Raw genomic sequence first — 18,632 nt, forward strand, 5'->3', positions numbered from 1 at the left:
TCACTTGTAAATAAACAAGCGGCTTCCCTGCTCTACATTCAGCCCTGCTTGCCCAAAGCAGGGCTAAATATAGAAAACAACTACCCGCCCAGTGCTCGGAAAAATGTGCTGCATCCCCCCCCCCTGCTGCCGCGCCCCTCCCCCTCCGTAGCTGCTGCCGGTTATCTCGGGCACCGCTGTCCCCCCTGCGGTGCCCGGGGGGACAAAAACATTTTTTTAAAAAAAAATCATTAAAATCTCATATTAAAAAAATAAACCACCCAAAAAAGTTTCACGTCCCCACCCCCGCGCACTTACACGCGTAAATACGCGTCGGGCCTGCATGCTTAAACGATTGTGCCGCACGTTACATATCGCCGCGAACGTCACAGTGAGAGCAATAATTCTAGGCCCATCAATCACTGATAACACTAAACTGATGAGCGGTAAAAGCTTTTAAAGCGTCGCCTATGGCCAATTTTAGGCAAGGTCGTTTTTTGCGATTTTGTGGGCGCACGCAATTTTAAAGCTTGACATGTTTGGTGTCTATTTACCCGACGTGACCCCGACTTTTATATTTTACCAAAAATATGGGTAATAATAAATGTTTTATAACAGAACGTAGGGAAAACTTTTTTTCCCCAAAATTTACGGTACTTTTTTCGTTATATAGTAAAAATGAAAACCCGCAGTGGTAATTAACCCCTTCATGACTGGCCTTTTTTTCATTTTTTTGCACCCATGTTATATTCCACATTTTAGGCCTGAAAATTACTTAAAACCCCCACACATTATATATTTTCTGAATGCCAAGACCCTATACAATATAATGGTGGTAGTTGCAAATTTTTATGTTGCTCAATATTAGCGCAACTCCTTATTAAACCCCAAAATTTAGTGATAAATTTAATTAAATGCCTCAAAACACAACAAAATACCCATTTTACCCATTAAATGAAATATAAAAGATTAGGTTACAACGAGTAAAACGAAACAGGGAGGGGATTGATGAACGGAAGTTCGACGACCTCCTCCCCAGCTCCCCGCGGACGGCGGTCCCGGGCCCGTAGGAGGGGCAACAGAGCCCGAGAAGCGCGGCGGCGGTGTCCGGCGGGGGGGGCCTTCTTCGGGACACAGCAGCGATCTGGCGACAGGTAAGTCGCCAGAATCGCTTCTGTTGTAAAGCCGACAGTCGGCTTTACAAGTTTAAACAGACTCCCGGCGGCAAAAGTCGCCGGGAGTCTGTTTAAACAGCCCCGATGCTGGCGACGTACACTGTACGTCGTCAGTCACAAAAGGGTTAAATACCACTAAAAGAAAGCTCTATCTGTCCCTAAAAAATGGTATAACATTAATTTCAGTACAGCGTTGCATGACGGAATAAACATCAAAGTACTGCAGCGCTAAATACTGAAAAATGGCCTGGACAGGAAGGGGGTTTAAAACCCTGGTCAGCAAGTGGTTAAAAATGACAGCTGTCTTGTAACTTTTGAGTTTTTCTCTAGTCTAGTCTTGAAGCTGGAAAAGTATCATTAGCTATTAGATATCCTTGACTCAGGTATTGCTATTTAAGATTTATTTATTACAGTCCTGCTTTTTGCACAGGCTACTACTACAGCTTTCTTGGTGTGTAGGTGACACTTTGTAAAAAACTATGCTGCACCTAAAATGATACATCATCCTCCCATTCATATTTAAGAATGTGGCTTTGCAGCATCAGGGTCCTAGCTAACCATTAAAGAAAACATCAAATAAGGGTTGGACTGCCCTCTAGGCTTTCACACCAGTTGGTTAACAAAGAATAGTTTGATGTGTTCAGAATAGTGTGGTAATCCATTCTAGCTAGACCCTCTCCTTCACCCATAATGTGACTAGTATAACCTGAAATCTAATGGCCTGCCATAATTACTGTACTATGCACCTTTGTTTGTGATACTAGCTGAGCTCATATTTCCAGTTCATTGTACACAGTAGCTTTATATACTGCTGTGTGTGTGCTCTGCAACACCCTAGAATACATTTTATTTCAACTTTTTATCAACTTACCTTCTACTACTCTGGGAACACTGAAAATTGTGACCCAACACTGACCCAACAGTTTTCATGGCGTGGCTGGTACAGTAATTTAGTTTTATACAGTATTATCACCAATGCCGACCTCATCCATTCCTTCTGGGTGATGTTTGGCTGCCCCTGGTTAATGGTTCCATTGGATAAAGCCAACCTCACAGGATAGATGACATTTGTTCCCATGGTCCCAAGTTCAACACTAGTGGCACCTTGGGAACATTATTATAATGCCAGTGTGCATGTACATTTGGATAATCTGCATCTGGCGGGTAAGGTGACCTCGCTGACAGAGGAGGTAAACAAAAGGCTTCAGAGACAAAGCAAATACTGTGTGGAGGTCAGTGGCAAATACAGATCTCAGAGGACTGCTCTGCTGAACAACTGTTGGGCCTTTTCCAAAGCATTTCATCCTTTAGTACATTTCAGTCCAGCTAGAGTTAGTTTTACACCTGAAGCTTGCCAAGAGTAAATTTAAAAGCTTCTTCCTATTCCACACTGTGTGCAGGCTGCTAATGCTGGTGGCACTGGTAGATATACAATTGTGTGGTTTGAACAGTTGCATCCTTAACCAGTTCGTGACGGGAGACGTACAGTGTACATCCCGGCACTTTGTGCCTATATGACTGGCCACGTACACTGTACGTGATGAGTTATATCAGGCTTTGTAATGCTGGTAACAGCTGATTCTCAGCAGTTGCCAGTCATTAATGAATGCCTCAGTATTGAGGAATTCATTAATGAAATAATTAAGCTTTTTGTAGAAGCTTCTTCCTTTCAGTAATGAAAGAATGAAGCCGTTACATGCAAATACAGGACCGCAATTTGCGATCCCGTATTTGACAGCTGAAAATAGCAGAGAGGTAGCAGTGACTTACCTCACCTCTCTGCTATTTGTTTTGACAGCTCAAGAGCCCGATGTTTAGATACATTTCACTCAAAAGATACAATGTATCTTTTGAGTGAAATGTATCAGTTCACGATCAAAGAGCTTTTAGGGAGATCTGAATCTGACTAAAGTCAGGATCAGTCTCTAAGGTTATTATTAGCTGTTCCTAAGTTTGGATCAGCCTAATAGCCAACATTTGTAAAAATGTCCTCTAAAAAATTATATATAATATGTGTGGGTACATTTAGTAAGAAAGTATATTACTGCTGTGGAAGAATCACGCAGCAACAATGTAAAAAGTGTGTCAGTCATTTATGAACAGAAACTGAAAACTAGCTCAGTAATGAAGGGGTTAAAGATTGTTATCTCAGCCTCTATGAAAAGGTATACAGAACAAGCATGATTCAGGTCTTCAATAGGTCTGTCCTGAATTGACTTGATGGGTTTGTAAGTTTTATGCCCCTGTGTACCAGCACACACGGTAAATCCAATCCTCGTAAATAACTTGTGTGATATGTGTATTAGCATCTCTTGGGACTTTTTAGGTTATTTCACAGGGAAATGCATTCAGAAGCAGTCAAATAATCTAGAATAAGTGGGAGTAGCTCACACATTAGAATGTAATTGTTGTGCATAGGTAGAAAAGAGTGGGTAGGGGTTAGATCCTCTCATGTTTAACTGGTGTGTTAAGGTTCCCTTTGTTTTCTGTTGCTCAAATGGAACATTAACAGCAAACCAAACCACAATTTGTAACCCTTCCACACTCTATCCCAGGGGTGCCCACAAGGTCGATCGCGATCTACCAGTCGATCGCGATGTCCTCTCCTCCCGCCACTTCTCTGGATCCCCGCTGCTCTCCCCAGCGGGGACTCCAGACGAAAAATAGTGGGCGCCTCTGCTCTATCCCAATGTAAAAAAGGCTTTTCCAGTAAAACCACAACATGACTGTGGGTCCTCCAACTAGAAACAGAACTGGGCTTTATGTGCACCATAATATCTGCAATGTCTGAATCTGCTGAGAAATGGAACAACAGAGCCCGGGATTTTACTTCTAAGACCTTTCTGGCGGTCTCATTTATTACATGGTTTGTAAGAAGAACAGCCTGGGTCTGATATATAAAAACTTAATATACTGTATATTACATAGCAGTCAACAGTGATAATTGCTCAACTTTCATTCCTCCAATGCAGGTTTGAAAAAGCTGATCTATATCTTTGTGTCAACACAGGCAGTTCCTCCTTCAAACTCTTCCTAAAGAAGGGCGTGTGTTATGAAATGTAGAGTTCACTATACAGCAGTTTTGAATGAAGCCTAAAGCTTAACTCCAGCCAAAATGTATTTTGTTTTGGATAGGCTGTGTAAGGGTTAGAGCCTTTGTCAAATTATTGCGGTCTGTGTTTCTGTTGGAGAGATTTCTCATCACTTCCTGGATATCTCTCCAAGAGGGACATGGACCAAAGCAAATGTTAACAGGGTAAGTGACGAAGGGATAGAGCTTCTGACAGTGGTTTCATTGCTGTCTGTGCCTCCATGTCCTGGTGATATCAGCCCCCCATTTCTTTTTATGGACATTACAAAGACAAGACGTTGAGGGACCATCTCCTCAGTAGGGTCACAGACAAATGCAAATACCTGACAGAAATTCTAACTCTTCCCTGCTTATGTGTTAACTAGATCCCGTGGCTTGGCTGAGGTAGAAGACTGAAACACACACTTCATCAATGACCATTTCCAAGTTCAACCCTCCCCCTTCACCCCAGAAAAAAGAAAGACAAGACCCAGAATGCATTGCAACACGTAATTACAAAGCTTACAGTTTATTGGTGGAAAGGACATTCGGGCCTCGAAAAACGGGACCATAAAAAATAAAACAAAGCATGTGGGGGGAGGAATATCTAGAAAACAGGGAACAACATGGATTTAGGGAGGAGATTTCAGAGGGTAACGGACAGAGGGCAAGGAGGTGGGCGGTTAGATTATTCATTCCCCCCAACTCCATTCTCACGTTATCACCCTCCTGCCATTGATCTGAGGTAAGTTGTGTGTGTATATGATGTTTAATATTAATAACTTAGCCTATTTTACTGAAGTAAAAGCTTATAAAAACAAAAATATATAGGAGGGGTGGGGGAATCAGCCTTATCCGCATAGAAAGAGTTAACATACCAAAAAGCCCTGAGCTTGCACTCCCCTCCATAGAACCATTCCACTGCCATATTTATAAGTCAGGCAGTGGGACAGCCTTACAAGTGCTAACACTCTCTGAAAATTCTGGGTGCAGACTGACTCCCCCCCCACCTCAACATTGAAAGAGCAGTTCAATTCAAGAAATATCAGGAGCACAACACTATAGAGAAGGAAATGGGAGAAAGACATTAAAAAACCCTAAATGTTAGCATGGCATTTTCATTTTTTTCTTTTTTTTTAATACAGCATTTATAGGCTCTCTGCATATAAAGATTACAGTAAAAAAATAGACAGGCAATATTTCTTTGTAGGATAGGGGGGAAACGGAGAGAAATTGGAAAAGAGAAGGGTTTGGGGGAGTCCCTGAAAAGATACATAGACACAGACATTACTAGACAACAGTTAACCCCCTTTGTTTTTTTGTTTTTCTTGTTTCATAGAACATCAAAGCATAGATAAGTTTGCAGAAGGGGGTGAATTCCCCTTCCTAATGGCATGAAGAGGGAAAGAAACCTCCCATTTGGGGTAAACAATTCCTTGGGTTTATACATTTTTCCAATTTAAAAAAAAACAACAAAAAGGCAAAATAAGTAAGTGGAAATCTACTCTCTTTGCTATCAACACTAAACTTAATATAAATTCATGTATAGCATTTTAGAGATTGGCACCATTGCTTGGCTTTCATTGCCAATTGTTTAAACCATTAGTGCCATGCTGTAAAAACAGATTTTTTTGATATATACTCATCTAAAGGGTGCAAGAGGTTGCTTTGGGCTCATATATAACAAATGGAGTAATGATAAAGCATAGACATTCTGCAGAGCAATTCGATCGGATGATTTCATTTTGTAAGCTCAAGTAGCGAAAAGACAGGTGGAAGTTTTCGCTGCTGCAGACCACACCTTCACTTTATCTTCTCTCCAGTTTTTTTGGGCCCCTTCTTGCTACACATTTTGTACATCGTGTCTATAAGGCATTTTGATAAGTGAACACCAGGCAATGCTGCTATACTCTGTAGTACTATGTATTGCAAATATTAAGTTTAGAAAAGTATATTTCCACCTCCAAATTCAATTATAAGGCAGTGCTGACCAACTATGGTGTGTGGTGCTTTGCAAAACAAAAACTATAAAAAACGGAAAGAACACTACTAAAAAAAATGGGAGAAAAGCTAAATATATTGGGCTAAGAAGACACTTAAATGATAACAATAGACCTCAAGGAGGTGTGTCGAATAATCTTGGCCTAATAGAGAGCTATAGGACTGCCTGACGCTGTCCTACATTTCAATATAAACCCAGTATTGCCTTACCCCTCTATATGCTAAATTCTTAACACTCTATGGGGCAACAAGTGTAAAGACTAGAGAGTTGAGAAGAATATCTACAGGCCACTCTACATTAATATGAAACACTAACTAAGCCTGACCTGATATGTTCCAGACAAAAGGTCACCCTATACTAGATAGGAGCCCAGCACTAAGTCTATCCTGATGGCCAATGCTCAAGTAATCCCTTATACTATACATATGGCGTAGGCTGGGCCTATGGCATGTGAATCCTCCAGTCTTGCCCATAATAGATGCCAGGCTTGCTCATTCCTAGTCTATATATTATTCAGAATATAAAGTTCTTTAGTGTAAGCAAACCGTGCCTGAGTCTAGGGAGAGGACAGGGGTAAGTTAGGATGGGGCTGAGGACAGATAAGGCAATATAAATGGGTTGTGCATGTCAGTGGTTGGGGTATCAACCTGGTTATTTGGGATAAGTAAAAAGTGCCATATAAAGGGGAATTTTTGTTACCCCCACTAGCACCCCCATAGCCAGTCACCATCCATTCAATACGTCTGCACTGATAAAACCTACTGTAAAATCTCAAACAACCTATACAACCTAGGTAAATGCTTATATGTCCAATGTCATCTTTCCTCTCCTCAAACCACACTTCCTGTACAACCAGAGGTTCCTTTGAGGCATACACATGGAATAAACAACAGGGTTTACAACAAAATCTGGGTTTTTTACTAAGTACACAAGAGTCCCTTTCGTGAAAAGGGCAGTGAGCTGACCTAGAAAAAAAACAACAAAACATATATAAAAAAAAGAAAACAGCAACTATAAAACCACTGGGAATCCTAATATAGGACCTAGAGGATGAACCCTTATAGGGGCTGGGAAAAAAAAACATTGCAAAATGATCCGTTACCCTATGTTGTCTGTGGAATTTTGTAAGCTCACTGAAAGTACACAGAGGTAGGTGGAGGGAAAGTAAAAATGCAATTTTCTTTATACAGAAAGTTTACTGAAAAAGAACCCCAAGTGTGAGTATAAATGACCCCTGCACATAGCTGTGGTAGAACAAGACATTAATATCACCTACAAAGATACCTAACTGATGGGATCAAAGGCAATATGAGAACTCACAACCCCCAAAGAACATGACATAAGCTCCCCCCGAGTGGTGGGGGTGTGTTATAACGGCACAGAGATGAATGTGGCACTGCAACGTCACGGGTGACTAATAAACCTGCAGATCAATCAGCAAATGGTGCATGCATCACAAGCAAGGCTGCGAGATAATTTATACCACCTAATGTATTCTGCATAAACTCTGTAGGATCTGAGGTGTTGGTAGATGCTGGTGTGTGACATGGTAGGTACCACAGCAGGTTAAAAAAATGAAGAGACTGGGCAGTCTGTACACAGGGAAGAACCAGAATAAAATGTGGGAAATCTCTGCTCCGGAACCCCCCCCAGATATTGGGAAGCAAACACTGAAAAAGTTGCCCTATTTTGGCATGAGGTGGGTGCTGTCCACTGCATGCCCTACCAAGGATAGTTACGTTTAATACTTTTAGATAGATTTAAAAGGCCTAAAAAACAATCAAAATGTATCGCGCACTGATCTGACTTCAGTAGACAGATCCTGCTTCTAGGAATCACATTATCCTGCACTGCATTACTCAATACCCTTGTAGGGCTCAGTTGCTGTTCTACCAGCCTTAAAAGCAACCGATCGGAAACAATCTTTCAGCACTTTATCATAGTTAGTGTGAACTGCATTTGGTTGCTGTGGGTAGGTATATCTAAACAAATAAAAATCAGTCTTCCTGGAGTGCTGATTCAGACAAGTGGTGTGTGGCATGCCCATGATATTTCAAGCTGTGCCGATTCGTGTGGGTGGAAAGAGCCGTCATTTACACTTGGTGTAGGTGGTTATAGTAAAAGACAAAGGTGTATACACCGACCCATTCCAATGTATTGTCTGTTACTCCACTGTCTTCCAGAACGTAAAATAGAGCCTGTTACTCCTGTGGGAATGCATGTCACAATGCAGAGGGGTGAACTGTTGCTGTGCTAGGCCTTCCTTGACATGGGCACCATACTTCCACACAGAAGACAACTACAATGGTTGTTTGATGACTGCAAATACATTAACAATCGTAGCTTGGTATCTCTGTGCCATGAAAGTCGCCAGTGGCCCAGTTATCAGGTTTTGTTCTATTATCTGATAATGGGGTCACATATGGTGCCTTTTCTGCACTTTAAACAAATTAGGACACGAGCCCTCATTTATGAAAGGATCATTCCATCCAAAACGGATATTTCAATTTATGGGAGATGCTGGAGACTGCCTACATATCTCTTGGGCACCCCAGGATCAACATTTTTACACTTGAGCACTCCAAAAGACAGGACTATCTCCAAACACAAAACCTGCAGTTCCATTGTGCAGACTCTCAGTGATGCACAGCACAAGCTGTGCATGTCTTGTTACAGCAAACATCCCATAGGATTCTATTTATTGTATCAACAATAACACCAAAACTTAATAAAATATATTTAAAACTATCAAGAATGCAAGATACGGTCAAGATTTGGTTTTATTTGTGTTGACTATTAGAATGCCGAGTGCTTCTTTGTGATCGGCAGCTATTATGAGAGGGTCTCCTGCTCCCTGTTGGATATGTATCTATTTTATATTACAGAGAATGCAACAGGAGATAGGAAATGGCTCAAGGTAGGGCTGGAACTATGGCAGAGTAATCCTGCCACTGTACTCCACAATACATGTAGAAAGTCAGTGACCAATGTCTGAAATATCACTTTTGGGTGGAATAAATCTCATGGGAAACTGTCTTAGTTTGCGTTGCCTGTGTCATCCAGTCAAACTCTCCATGTCAGTCCCAGTATGAAGAGAATGAATGAAAGGATATTCTTAGTATTTGCTGTGGGCAATGCAAACCGTAAACAGTTCTTTTTTCAGCACTTTGATAAATGAGGCTCTCTGTACAGAAGTATTAACAGCACAGGGCTGCAGTACAGTCCGTACAGGATACAACCCGATAACAGTCTTTTGCATATGCATAAATAGGGACAGTCTCTACCTGCATAGCTGTACACAGTGCTTACTATGCTGCTAAACTCCCGCTAATACCGCTCTACAAAAATATAGAATAGTGCATCAATATTCGTACTCTGTCACTCATACTCATACGTAGAATCATTTTTGTATACTATTGACTTAATGGCAGCATACCAATATATTATGGTGACAAAAGGTCTTTATTACACCAAAATACTGACCTAAATAAATGGCGTTCCTGTACTGACAAGAGTATGATAACACGTATTATATGGACTGGCACAATTGGCAGTTTTTTTAAACAAACTTGTTGGAAGTTGTTGCTGCTTTCACTTAATTTGCGGCTTCCAGGACACCGATAGACTGCATTTCATATATGCTTGTTCAATCATGAGAGGGCCGATTCAACCACATTCTGGAAACAGGAAGGCCATGGGCTTGATCTTTGTAGTATTTTGAAGGCAACATCTTCTATGTAAGCGTGCACTTAGGGGTCAATTTATAGATGTCTCCATACAAGATTCACACAATTTTCATCCAGGATTTACTAATTTTTTCTATTAAAAAGGGGGCGAAACTTGGGTTGAGTGAATCTTATGTGAGAACACTAAAATAAACCCCTCAGTGTTAAAGTATAAGTCTAGCCAAAACTTTTTTTTTTTTTTTTAAAGTTTGGAAAGAGCAGGAAAAGTGGCAAATTACAAGTACCCGTAAATCGTCTGTGAGATCTCTCAGATGGATGCTTGTCCTCTAGCTCATGGAAGTAACGTGTAAGGCCCCATGGACACAGGCTCCTGCATTAAACACAGGAAAAGTTATGTGAGAAGTATAAAAAAAATGTATGCTTCCCAGATAATTTTTCCTGTTCTTAGATGTTTCTGGCTTTAGTTACGTTTACATGTGTTTAGCAGTGTGCAATGCGGCTAAATGGTCCCAGGACATGGAAAACTCATGTTAGTGTAGACACAGCTAGACTGAATAGGCGGGGAGAGATAGAATGGGTTCTATTCCGTTAGATCATTTCCAATCCTCCTGGAATCCCATTTAAAGGGACTGTAAACTCGGGAGCTAAATCTTAAAAATGCATTCATGTACCTTAACTAATAACAAGAATGTATCTTATTTGTGTGTCACTCAGCTATAGATCCTGAAATCATCTCTGAATGGTGCTGACACTGTCCTTCCTTCTGGAGGGTAGCTACTTTTGTTCCCCATGGTCCCTGTGTGTGTTGTAAAGTAGCCGCCACTCCAACCTCACTTCTGTGATGGACTACAATATCAATACAAATTAGTAAACTAAATGTGAGAATGTAGTCTATCACAGGAGTGAGCTTGGAGCGGTGACTACTTTACAACACACACAGGGACCGTGGGGAGCAAAGGTAGCCACCCACCCACCAGAAGGAAAGACAGTGTCAGTATGAATTCAGAGGTGATTGGAGGATCTACAGTTGAGTGATACACAAATAAGATACATTGTTGTTAATAGTTAAGGTTCTTGAATGTATATTTAAGATTTAGCTCCTGAGTTTAGTGTCCCTTTAAATTATAACTTACCAAAGTATTGGACTGAAATCATAGATTGTTTACTATAGTAGAGCTCTTAATTACATTTATAAATACATATCTTAGAATAAAAACTACAGGCTTTAAATTTGTTATTAACATATGTGAAAGTGTGATCAGATGAACATAAATAATAGGATTTCATAGTTTTAAAAAATATATTTATGTGTATAGTCTTTAAACACTTGGGGACAGCCATTTTTGCTCATTTCATATGGAGGTTTTGGGTGAGATGTGACCTGAGTGAAAAAAACAAACTGCAAGTGTGAATCAAGAGTTTGTGTATTATGGAACATGGGCAGCAATATTTAAAGGAGAACTATGAGGTGAGTGCTTTTCACTCACCTCATAGTTCTAGCCGACCTGTGACAATGAGACTGTCACAGGTCGGCTCAGTAGATCGGGAGGTGAGCGAACACATACCAGTGTGTGACATGGTAGGTACCACAGCAGGTTAAAAAAATGAAGAGACTGGGCAGTCTGTACACAGGGAAGAACCAGAATAAAATGTGGGAAATCTCTGCTCCGGAACCCCCCCCAGATATTGGGAAGCAAACACTGAAAAAGTTGCCCTATTTTGGCATGAGGTGGGTGCTGTCCACTGCATGCCCTACCAAGGATAGTTACGTTTAATACTTTTAGATAGATTTAAAAGGCCTAAAAAACAATCAAAATGTATCGCGCACTGATCTGACTTCAGTAGACAGATCCTGCTTCTAGGAATCACATTATCCTGCACTGCATTACTCAATACCCTTGTAGGGCTCAGTTGCTGTTCTACCAGCCTTAAAAGCAACCGATCGGAAACAATCTTTCAGCACTTTATCATAGTTAGTGTGAACTGCATTTGGTTGCTGTGGGTAGGTATATCTAAACAAATAAAAATCAGTCTTCCTGGAGTGCTGATTCAGACAAGTGGTGTGTGGCATGCCCATGATATTTCAAGCTGTGCCGATTCGTGTGGGTGGAAAGAGCCGTCATTTACACTTGGTGTAGGTGGTTATAGTAAAAGACAAAGGTGTATACACCGACCCATTCCAATGTATTGTCTGTTACTCCACTGTCTTCCAGAACGTAAAATAGAGCCTGTTACTCCTGTGGGAATGCATGTCACAATGCAGAGGGGTGAACTGTTGCTGTGCTAGGCCTTCCTTGACATGGGCACCATACTTCCACACAGAAGACAACTACAATGGTTGTTTGATGACTGCAAATACATTAACAATCGTAGCTTGGTATCTCTGTGCCATGAAAGTCGCCAGTGGCCCAGTTATCAGGTTTTGTTCTATTATCTGATAATGGGGTCACATATGGTGCCTTTTCTGCACTTTAAACAAATTAGGACACGAGCCCTCATTTATGAAAGGATCATTCCATCCAAAACGGATATTTCAATTTATGGGAGATGCTGGAGACTGCCTACATATCTCTTGGGCACCCCAGGATCAACATTTTTACACTTGAGCACTCCAAAAGACAGGACTATCTCCAAACACAAAACCTGCAGTTCCATTGTGCAGACTCTCAGTGATGCACAGCACAAGCTGTGCATGTCTTGTTACAGCAAACATCCCATAGGATTCTATTTATTGTATCAACAATAACACCAAAACTTAATAAAATATATTTAAAACTATCAAGAATGCAAGATACGGTCAAGATTTGGTTTTATTTGTGTTGACTATTAGAATGCCGAGTGCTTCTTTGTGATCGGCAGCTATTATGAGAGGGTCTCCTGCTCCCTGTTGGATATGTATCTATTTTATATTACAGAGAATGCAACAGGAGATAGGAAATGGCTCAAGGTAGGGCTGGAACTATGGCAGAGTAATCCTGCCACTGTACTCCACAATACATGTAGAAAGTCAGTGACCAATGTCTGAAATATCACTTTTGGGTGGAATAAATCTCATGGGAAACTGTCTTAGTTTGCGTTGCCTGTGTCATCCAGTCAAACTCTCCATGTCAGTCCCAGTATGAAGAGAATGAATGAAAGGATATTCTTAGTATTTGCTGTGGGCAATGCAAACCGTAAACAGTTCTTTTTTCAGCACTTTGATAAATGAGGCTCTCTGTACAGAAGTATTAACAGCACAGGGCTGCAGTACAGTCCGTACAGGATACAACCCGATAACAGTCTTTTGCATATGCATAAATAGGGACAGTCTCTACCTGCATAGCTGTACACAGTGCTTACTATGCTGCTAAACTCCCGCTAATACCGCTCTACAAAAATATAGAATAGTGCATCAATATTCGTACTCTGTCACTCATACTCATACGTAGAATCATTTTTGTATACTATTGACTTAATGGCAGCATACCAATATATTATGGTGACAAAAGGTCTTTATTACACCAAAATACTGACCTAAATAAATGGCGTTCCTGTACTGACAAGAGTATGATAACACGTATTATATGGACTGGCACAATTGGCAGTTTTTTTAAACAAACTTGTTGGAAGTTGTTGCTGCTTTCACTTAATTTGCGGCTTCCAGGACACCGATAGACTGCATTTCATATATGCTTGTTCAATCATGAGAGGGCCGATTCAACCACATTCTGGAAACAGGAAGGCCATGGGCTTGATCTTTGTAGTATTTTGAAGGCAACATCTTCTATGTAAGCGTGCACTTAGGGGTCAATTTATAGATGTCTCCATACAAGATTCACACAATTTTCATCCAGGATTTACTAATTTTTTCTATTAAAAAGGGGGCGAAACTTGGGTTGAGTGAATCTTATGTGAGAACACTAAAATAAACCCCTCAGTGTTAAAGTATAAGTCTAGCCAAAACTTTTTTTTTTTTTTTTAAAGTTTGGAAAGAGCAGGAAAAGTGGCAAATTACAAGTACCCGTAAATCGTCTGTGAGATCTCTCAGATGGATGCTTGTCCTCTAGCTCATGGAAGTAACGTGTAAGGCCCCATGGACACAGGCTCCTGCATTAAACACAGGAAAAGTTATGTGAGAAGTATAAAAAAAATGTATGCTTCCCAGATAATTTTTCCTGTTCTTAGATGTTTCTGGCTTTAGTTACGTTTACATGTGTTTAGCAGTGTGCAATGCGGCTAAATGGTCCCAGGACATGGAAAACTCATGTTAGTGTAGACACAGCTAGACTGAATAGGCGGGGAGAGATAGAATGGGTTCTATTCCGTTAGATCATTTCCAATCCTCCTGGAATCCCATTTAAAGGGACTGTAAACTCGGGAGCTAAATCTTAAAAATGCATTCATGTACCTTAACTAATAACAAGAATGTATCTTATTTGTGTGTCACTCAGCTATAGATCCTGAAATCATCTCTGAATGGTGCTGACACTGTCCTTCCTTCTGGAGGGTAGCTACTTTTGTTCCCCATGGTCCCTGTGTGTGTTGTAAAGTAGCCGCCACTCCAACCTCACTTCTGTGATGGACTACAATATCAATACAAATTAGTAAACTAAATGTGAGAATGTAGTCTATCACAGGAGTGAGCTTGGAGCGGTGACTACTTTACAACACACACAGGGACCGTGGGGAGCAAAGGTAGCCACCCACCCACCAGAAGGAAAGACAGTGTCAGTATGAATTCAGAGGTGATTGGAGGATCTACAGTTGAGTGATACACAAATAAGATACATTGTTGTTAATAGTTAAGGTTCTTGAATGTATATTTAAGATTTAGCTCCTGAGTTTAGTGTCCCTTTAAATTATAACTTACCAAAGTATTGGACTGAAATCATAGATTGTTTACTATAGTAGAGCTCTTAATTACATTTATAAATACATATCTTAGAATAAAAACTACAGGCTTTAAATTTGTTATTAACATATGTGAAAGTGTGATCAGATGAACATAAATAATAGGATTTCATAGTTTTAAAAAATATATTTATGTGTATAGTCTTTAAACACTTGGGGACAGCCATTTTTGCTCATTTCATATGGAGGTTTTGGGTGAGATGTGACCTGAGTGAAAAAAACAAACTGCAAGTGTGAATCAAGAGTTTGTGTATTATGGAACATGGGCAGCAATATTTAAAGGAGAACTATGAGGTGAGTGCTTTTCACTCACCTCATAGTTCTAGCCGACCTGTGACAATGAGACTGTCACAGGTCGGCTCAGTAGATCGGGAGGTGAGCGAACACATACCGGGTTCGCTCGCCTCTCGATCCTGTCACAGCTCTCTGCCGTGACAGGGGGAGGGGCTGGATTCCCCTCTCCCCGCTCTGATCTGCCAGCGCTGACTGGCGGAATAGATAGGCAGAGCCAGCTGTCACTCACGCAGCTGGGGGGATCCCGTCATCTACGTCGGGATCCGCTCCGGCGTCTCAGTATACCGCGAGCTGTAGCTCGCGGTATACTGAGCTTAGGGTAACGGGAGGACGCTAGCTTGTGTCCTCCCGTTACCCTAAGGAGAACTATGGGGAAAAACACTGACCCCATAGTTCTCCTTTAATGTGCTTTCTTCTCAGAAAACCACATTGGCCTGCACTGACCCTACATATAAATGTGTATTTACTGAAAAAACATCAGCATTTTCCTCTAAGACATCTAAGCAAAAGGATCCTGCTAGAGGCCAAAATGGTTCACCATGGCAATTTTTGTAATGTAAGCCAAAACTGTGAGGACACCTTTAGATGCATTTGTAGATGTGATCTTTAGCTCTCATATACAACTGTGTATGCTTTGCAATCCAAGAAATGTCTGACCTATTCAGTATGACTATGTGAATTATTAATTATGTTTAACTTTCTTGAACAGTTTTTGTTGCCCAAAGCAACCGGTTTTTCCCTTTCATTCCCTCATAATGCACCCAAAACATGAAAGAAGGAAGAACCTTGTGCCTGATCTTCCTTGTGATGCTTCCCTGACATTGAACAGTAGGACTGATTAATCAGAACTGGAGAGAAGAAACTGCTGGTGCCCACAGAGACCAGGCATTGGATTTCACTTTCCAAGTTGTACTGGAAAATAGGCTTGGTAGCTCTGGGCAGCTACACACTCATCACCAGTATATTCCCTGTGAGCAGATTGCCCTATGAACGGAATGTAAATAAACAGCACTTTTTTAACCCACGGTAGTTAAACACCACTTGCATAGCTGTTCTACTGAGCCCTGCCTGGTAACCCTTCAAGTGCTGGAAAGGAAAGTGGGTTGGGGCAGTAACACAGATTTTATAGTATGAGGGGTTTAACAGACGTGACCGTGTCCAGCAAAAGGCATCATTTTTTTTTTTTTTACCAAGTGTACCAATCACCCATACACAATCAAGGCAGCCACTTTGTGCAAACAGGCCTGTATGTCAGAGTATGCAGCTTGTTGACTTGCTATGTAAAGATTGCATAACTCTTTGAGCATAGTTACTGGTTTGTAGTAAATAGGCTACAAAAATGTTTGGCCTCATACAAAATGGCTGAACCTTTCTGCATATGAGCAACAGGACAAGTCCACTTTGAATCCTTGTTATGGTAATCCAAAGGCCTACTTGCAAGTGCAAGCTTACAAGATTTAGTCACATAAGCACTGGTGGTTTTAATAACCATATAATAAGGTTTCCACTCAGCATGATACAATAGTATTTGAATATACACTATATATATATTTATCTATACACACAATACAGAGGCAACTTAGGTTGCAAGCTAGCTGTTAACGTGCAGGCATAATGTTGCAGATACATTTGCACCATTAAGAAGCAAATATCGTAATAAGATGGCATTTACATAGATCTTTAAAAACCAAGCAATGTTCTTATTGCCTATGTGAGGAAATCCTGCAAACCTTGCCGTTGTCTTTGGATTTGATTAGCTAACAGGATTCTAGGCCTCCCTCATGACTACAGCGTTTTCTCAACCATCCCTGATGCTGAACTCTAGTCTAACCTGAGTGAGGGGGTACTTTGTGGATAAAACATTCAGGCTGTCACCTGTGATTAGGGCTGTCAGCAGGCAGGCTGGTATCATCTGGCTTTCAGGCCCTTAGTAATATAATACACCTGCAATAGAATACAACCTATAATGCATCTGTAATGTACAGTGCAGACAAGCTTAAGTGCATCTACCACCTGTACACAGTGATGGCAGCAATTTTGGGTTATTAAAAACATTCAGTCCGTTGAGTCGCACCACTGAGACATGACCGACAAAATCATGCTAAGTATTTCAGTGATGCCTCTCACTTCCGTCTGATCACCAGCTCTCATAACAAAATGGCCACACCACAGTGTGCAGGTGACAAGTCCACTTCTGCCATATTTCCATGTCCCACCAGAAGTATAAAAATCTTATCATATAGATCTGTCTAAATAATGAACTGTACCGCCTTCGTGGCCTAACACAGTAATTAATGAGTTATCTTGAAGAGACACAATGAGAAAGACCTGCTTGGAAACCCGTAAAATGAAAAAACTTTTCTTTTTTTTGTTAGTTTTGTGTTTCATATATAGACCTAAATATACAGACCCTCCCACAAAAAGTTAAAATACAAGAAAATGTGGAGATTGAGCTTTGTTTTAACCCTGTGTTTTGACGCAGCTAGTGTGTCTCCTTAACCCTTCCCGCATGGCAAGGGTTTCATGTCTACAATCCAATGGCAGGAAAGGGGTACAGTGACATGATGACCCCAGGCCAAAATGCATACATATATATGAATATATTAATATATACATATATATATTTCTGCAGAATCTCTTTCTTCACTTGTGAGAAAAACAACTTGTGCACAAATTCAGGCAGAGTAAGTTCAAGCAAAGACTTCCATTTTGTGTTTTGTATGTACACTGACAAAGTCATGTGACTGCTTGTTTCTTTATAAATATACAGATAATCAGGTGGGGTATCTTATGGACAGAAAAGGGGAAAGGGGGGGTGTCTGTACTCACAACTCCTATATGTTTCAGTTTACTGGTGAGCCTAGGCACTCGGCCTTACGTTGCATAATGATTAGGGTCCAGAAGCTTGGAACATATAGAACCTGAGAGTGTTCTGAGACAGAGAGCGGATTCTGAAAAAAAAGAATGAAGTCATAGCAGAGTCCTTTAACCCCTTCAGAGCCCCAGTAGTATTTTCCAGCAGTGAAGAAGTTAATCTCACATAATTTTTTTGTCTTACCAAAAGAGAGAAAAAAAATCTATATATAGCTATATTTCAATATATATTTGAATAAACCAACATATCTGCAGGTCAGAGCTTTGAGGATGTATAAAGCACTGTAGGAGATAGGTTTGCCTCCTCCACTCCTGCCCGGTATTACTAGCTGAAGTAATACCATGCAGTTTTTATCAAATGTCGAATCATCTCTGATGGGGAAAAAGAGGGGATTAAAGGGAGGAATCTTTAACCACTGAACTGACAGAAATTCCCTGAAAGCCAAGAGGTTAAAGAAATCCAGGTTACCCCTCCCCACAATACACATTAACATTTGTATATAAAGTTCTCTATAACTGTGGTATTATCTAAAAAAGAGAGGAATTTTACAAGCGTCTGAGCTTTTCATCCCTCCATTTTTAGAGTACCCATCTCTAAGGCTATACAGGGGTGATGGCTGATGGTGCTTCTGCAGTACTCAAACCTTCACCCCTGTCCTATG

General features: G+C 40.7%; 1 long non-coding RNA gene across 1 annotated transcript in view; it reads left to right on the top strand.

Moving 5' to 3' along the window:
• The first annotated feature begins 4,751 nt into the window (after positions 1-4,751).
• Positions 4,752-18,632, top strand: part of LOC108797875 — a 21,622-nt gene continuing 7,741 nt past the window's right edge. Inside the window, exons 1-2 of the long non-coding RNA XR_001941911.1 lie at positions 4,752-5,839; positions 16,706-16,712. This is a non-coding gene — a long non-coding RNA (uncharacterized LOC108797875). The remainder of the gene's footprint in view (positions 5,840-16,705; positions 16,713-18,632) is intronic.

The sequence above is a fragment of the Nanorana parkeri genome, unplaced genomic scaffold (genome assembly GCF_000935625.1).
Source record: "Nanorana parkeri isolate BGI_ZX_2015 unplaced genomic scaffold, ASM93562v1 scaffold1358, whole genome shotgun sequence".
NCBI classification, from domain to species: Eukaryota; Metazoa; Chordata; class Amphibia; order Anura; family Dicroglossidae; genus Nanorana; species Nanorana parkeri.